The sequence below is a fragment of the Heptranchias perlo genome, chromosome 7 (assembly GCF_035084215.1).
Source record: "Heptranchias perlo isolate sHepPer1 chromosome 7, sHepPer1.hap1, whole genome shotgun sequence".
NCBI lineage: Eukaryota > Metazoa > Chordata > Chondrichthyes > Hexanchiformes > Hexanchidae > Heptranchias > Heptranchias perlo.
This window is the reverse complement of record NC_090331.1, coordinates 95,946,319-95,952,318: the sequence shown is the minus strand read 5'-3', so window position 1 is coordinate 95,952,318 and position 6,000 is coordinate 95,946,319. Positions and strand designations below refer to the sequence as shown.

The following is a 6,000-nucleotide window of genomic DNA, read 5'->3' as shown; positions in this document are numbered from 1 at the left end:
CACTCTCTCCCCCCACTCTCTCCCCCCCACTCTCTCCCCCCCACTCTCTCCCTCCCACTCTCTCCCTCCCACCCTCTCCCTCCCCTCCCACCCTCTCCCTCCCACCCTCTCCCTTCCACCCTCTCCCTTCCACTCTCTCCCTCCCACTCTCTCCCTCCCACTCTCTCCCTCCCACTCTCCCTCCCTCTCCCTCCCTCTGTCTCCCTCCCTCTCCCTCCCTCTCTCCATCTCTCCCTCCCTCCCCATCTCTCTCGCTCCCTCACTCCCTCTTTGTCTCTCTCGTTCCCTCCCTCTCTGTCTCTCTCTCTCGCTGTCTCCCTCCTTCTCTGTCTCTCCCTCTCGCTCCCTCCCTCCTTCTCTGTCTCTCTCTCGCTCCCTCCCTCCTTCTTTGTCTCTCTCTCTCTCACTCCCTCCCTCTCTGTCTCTCTCTCTCCGTCCCTCACTGTCTTTCTGTCTCTCTCTCTCGCTTTCTCCCTCCCTCCTCTGTCTGTCTCTGTCGCTCCCTCCCTTCCTCTCTGTCTTTCTCTCGCTTTCTCCCTCCCTCCCTCCCTCTCGTCTCTCTCTCGCTCCCTCCCTCCCTCTCATAGAATCATAGAAATTTACGGCCCAAAATGAGGCCATTCGGCCCATTGTGTCTGTGCCAGCTGAAAAAGAGTTATCCAGCCTAATCCCACTTTCCAGCTCTTGGTCCTTAGCCCTATAGGTTATCGCAATTCAAGTGCACATCCAAGTACTTTTTAAATGCGATGAGGGTTTCTGCCTCTTCCATCCTTTCAGGCAGTGAGTTCCAGACCCCCACCACCCTCTGGGTGAAAAAAATTCTCCTCATCTCCTCTAATCTTTCTACCGGTTACTTTAAATCTATGCCCCCTGGTCACTGACCCCTCTGCTGAGGGAAATAGGTTCTCCCTATCCACTCAATCTAGGCCCCTCATAATAGCTAAAATTCTCCAGGCCTGGCAACATCCTCGTAAATCTCCTCTGTACCCTCTCTAGTGCAACTTTTCCTGTAATGTGGTGACCAGAACTGTACGCAGTACTCAAGCTGTGGCCTATATAGTGTTTTATACAGTTCCAGCATAACCTCCCTGCTCTTATAGTCTATGCCTCGGCTAATAAAGGAAAGCATTCCATATGCCGCCTTAACCACCTTATCTACCTGTCCTGCTACCTTCAGGGATCTGTGGACATGTACTCCAAGGTCCCTCACTTCCTCTACACCTCTCAGTATCCTCCCATTTATTGTGTATTCCTTGCCTTGTTTGCCCTCCCCAAATGCATTACCTCACACTTCTCTGGATTGAATTCCCATTTGCCACTTTTCTGCCCACCTGACCAGTCCATTGATATCTTCCTGCAGTTACAGCTTTCCTCCTCACTATCAACCACACGGCCAATTTTTGTATCATCTGCAAACTTCTTAATCGTGCCCTCCACATTCAAGTCTAAATCATTAACACATACCACAGAAAGCAAGGGACCTCGTACTGAGCCCTGCGGAACCCCACTGGAAACAACCTTCCAGTCACAAAAACACCTGTCCATCATTACCCTTTGCCTCCTGCCACTGAGCCAATTTTGGATCCAACTTGCCACTTTCCCTTGGATCCCATGAGCTTTTACTTATTTGACCAGTCTGCAATGTGGGACCTTGTCAAAAGCCTTGCTAAAATCCATGTAGACTACATCAAATGCACTACCCTCATCAACCCTCCTTGTTACCTCCTCAAAAAATTCAATCAAGTTAGTCAAACCATACTGACTGTCCTTGATTAACCCGTGCCTTTCTAAGTGATGATTAATACTGTGCCTCAGAATTGTTTCCAATAATTTGCCCACCACCGAGGTTAGACTGACTGGCCTGTAATTACTCGGTCTATCTCTCTCTCCCTTTTTAAACAATGGTGCAATGTTAGCAATCCTCCAATCCTCCGGCACCACACCTGTAGCCAGTGAGGATTGGAAAACGATGGTCAGAGCCTCCGCTATTTCCTTCCTTGCTTCTTTTAACAACCTGGGATACATTTCATCCGGGCCTGTGATTTTATCCACTTTCAAAGATGCTAAACCCCTTACAATTTCCTCTCTCACTGTTCATCCCATCCAATATTTCACACTCCTCCTCCATAACTTCAATCCCTGCATCATCCCTCTCCTCTGTGAAGACAGACGCAAAGTATTCATTAAGAACCATACCCACATCTTCCGTCTCCACACATAGTTTACCTTTTTGGTCTCTGATTGGCCCTACTCTTTCCTTAGTTATCCTCTTGCTCTTTATGTATTTATAAAACATTTTGGGTTTTCCTTAATTTTATTTGCCAATATTTTTTCATGCCCTCTCTTTGCTTTCCTAATTTCCTTTTTAATTTCACTCCTGTACTCTCTATACTCCTCTAGGCTTTCTGCAGTATTGAGTTCTCGGTATCTCCCTTTTTTGCCTTATCTTACCCTATCTCCGTCTCCCTTTCCGTCTCTCTGTCTCTCTGCCCCTGTCTCTCTGCCCCTGTCTCTCTGCCCCTGTCTCTCTCCCTCTCCTGCTCTATCTCTCTCTCGCCATCTCCCTATCTCTCTGCCTTTCCCTCTCTGTCTCTGTCTCTCTCTCTCTCTCTCTCTCCCTCTCTCTCTCCGTCTCCCTTTCCGTCTCTGCCGCTGTCTTTCTGCTCCTGTCTCTCTCACTCTGTCTCTCGCTCTGTCTCTTCCCCTCTCTCTCTCTGTCTCTCACCCCCCTGCCACACTCTACTCCCCTCTAATACTTCTTTGCTCAGTGTGTATAACCTGTCTGCTCACACTCTTGTTTCTCGTGCAGGTGTCTGATGAAGATGACTGGACGTCAGTAGGGAGCCGAGGCAGTGTCCGGGTGAGTGCCATTTTATTGTTGGAAGTTGTGGTTTGCTGTTAAACCCCATCGTGTGTCCCTCTGCCTGTCGATGTTCTGGGCCTTCCCTCGCTCTGTGTGAGACTCCTGACTCTCTGCCTCAGGAGGTAGAACGAGAAGAACCTCCGGATATTCCAGTACTCTCACTTCACATCTGTTATGATGTCAAGTGAAAGGTAAAAGCTGACTCTGCTATTGTAGGATGGAAGGATCATTTCATTTCAGCGACTAAATCCAGCCACTGAAAGCTCCAGTGTCAGTGTGGTGGGAAACCACAGCAATTGGTTTTAAACACAAGGTTCGTGAGGAAGTTTATCGGCTCCTCGATGTTTAATAACTGTTAAATATTTTCCTGACAGAATCCGGAAATGTTCATCCAACGGGGACCTGTGGGGTGTCTGTGGTCGGATACACAGGACGGTGACAGACCTGTACCCACCAGTACTGTACCCCAGTGTTATACAGTGACAGACCTGTACCCACCAGTACTGTACCCCAGTGTTATACAGTGACAGACCTGTACCCACCAGTACTGTACCCCAGTGTTATACAGTGACAGACCTGTACCCACCAGTACTGTACCCCAGTGTTATACAGTGACAGACCTGTACCCACCAGTACTGTACCCCAGTGTTATACAGAGACAGACCTGTACAGACCAGTACTGTACCCCAGTGTTATACAGTGACAGACCTGCACCCACCAGTACTGTACCCCAGTGTTATACAGTGACAGACCTGTACCCACCAGTACTGTACCCCAGTGTTATACGGTGAAGGACCTGTACCCACCAGTACTCTACCCCAATGTTATACAGTGACGGACCTGTACAGACCAGTACTGTACCCCAGTGTTATACAGTGACAGACCTGCACCCACCAGTACTGTACCCCAGTGTTATACAGTGACAGACCTGTACCCACCAGTACTGTACCCCAGTGTTATACAGTAACAGACCTGTACCCACCAGTACTGTACCCCAGTGTTATACAGTAACAGACCTGTACCCACCAGTACTGTACCCCAGTCTTATACAGTGACAGACCTGTACCCACCAGTACTGTACCCCAGTGTTATACAGTGACAGACCTGTACCCACCAGTACTGTACCCCAGTGTTATACAGTGACAGACCTGTACCCACCAGTACTGTACCCCAGTGTTATACAGTAACAGACCTGTACCCACCAGTACTGTACCCCAGTCTTATACAGTGACAGACCTGTACCCACCAGTACTGTACCCCAGTGTTATACAGTAACAGACCTGTACCCACCAGTACTGTACCCCAGTGTTATACAGTGACAGACCTGTACCCACCAGTACTGTACCCCAGTGTTATACAGTGACAGACCTGTACCCACCAGTACTGTACCCCAGTGTTATACAGTGACAGACCTGTACCCATCAGTACTGTACCCCAGTGTTATACAGTGACAGACCTGTACCCACCAGTACTGTACCCCAGTGTTATACACTGACACACCTGTACCCACCAGTACTGTATCCCAGTGTTATACAGTGACAGACCTGTACCCACCAGTACTGTATCCCAGTGTTATACAGTAACAGACCTGTACCCCCCAGTACTGTATCCCAGTGTTATACAGTGACGGACCTGTACCCCCCAGTACTGTATCCCAGTGTTATAGACTGACAGACCTGTACCCACCAGTACTGTATCCCAGTGTTATACAGTGACAGACCTGTACCCACCAGTACTATACCCCAGTGTTATACAGTGACAGACCTGTACCCACCAGTACTGTACCCCAGTGTTATACAGTGACAGACCTGCACCCACCAGTACTGTACCCCAATGTTATACAGTGACGGACCTGTACCCACCAGTACTGTACCCCAGTGTTATACAGTGACAGACCTGTACCCCCCAGTACTGTACCCCAGTGTTATACAGTGACAGACCTGTACCCCCCAGTACTGTACCCCAGTGTTATACAGAGACAGACCTGTACCCACCAGTACTGTACCCCAGTGTTATACAGTGACAGACCTGTACCCCCCAGTACTGTACCCCAGTGTTATACAGTGACAGACCTGTACCCACCAGAACTGCACCCCAGTGTTATACAATGGCAGACCTGTACCCACCAGTACTGTACCCGTGTTATAGTGACAGACCTGTACCCACCAGTACTGTACCCGTGTTATACAGTGACAGACTGTACCCATCAGTACTGTACCCCAGTGTTATACAATGGCAGACCTGTACCCACCAGTACTGTACCCGTGTTATAGTGACAGACCTGTACCCACCAGTACTGTACCCGTGTTATACAGTGACAGACCTGTACCCACCAGTACTGTACCCCAGTGTTATACAGTGACAGACCTGTACCCCCCAGTACTGTACCCCAATGTTATACAGTGACGGACCTGTACCCCCCAGTACTGTACCCCAGTGTTATACAGTGACAGACCTGTACAGACCAGTACTGTACCCCAGTGTTATACAGTGACGGACCTGTACCCCCCAGTACTGTATCCCAGTGTTATACAGTGACAGACCTGTACCCACCAGTACTATACCCCAGTGTTATACAGTGACAGACCTGTACCCACCAGTACTGTACCCCAGTGTTATACAGTGACAGACCTGTACGCACCAGTACTGTACCCCAATGTTATACAGTGACGGACCTGTACCCACCAGTACTGTACCCCAGTGTTATACAGTGACAGACCTGTACCCCCCAGTACTGTACCCCAGTGTTATACAGTGACAGACCTGTACCCACCAGTACTGTATCCCAGTGTTATACAGTGACAGACCTGTACCCACCAGTACTGTACCCCAGTGTTATACAGTGACAGACCTGTACCCCCTAGTACTGTACCCTAGTGTGATACAGTGACAGACCTGTACCCCCCAGTACTGTACCCCAGTGTTATACAGAGACAGACCTGTACCCACCAGTACTGTACCCCAGTGTTATACAGTGACAGACCTGTACCCCCCAGTACTGTACCCCAGTGTTATACAGTGACAGACCTGTACCCACTAGAACTGCACCCCAGTGTTATACAATGGCAGACCTGTACCCACCAGTACTGTACCCGTGTTATAGTGACAGACCTGTACCCACCAGTACTGTACCCGTG

At 49.5% G+C, this 6,000-nt stretch overlaps 1 protein-coding gene across 1 annotated transcript in view; it reads left to right on the top strand.

The window, feature by feature from the left end:
* The first annotated feature begins 2,807 nt into the window (after window positions 1-2,807).
* Window positions 2,808-6,000, top strand: part of LOC137324067 (dentin sialophosphoprotein-like) — a 71,192-nt gene continuing 67,999 nt past the window's right edge. Inside the window, exon 1 of the mRNA XM_067988235.1 lies at window positions 2,808-2,860. The gene's annotated coding sequence lies outside the window, so the exon portion shown is untranslated. The remainder of the gene's footprint in view (window positions 2,861-6,000) is intronic.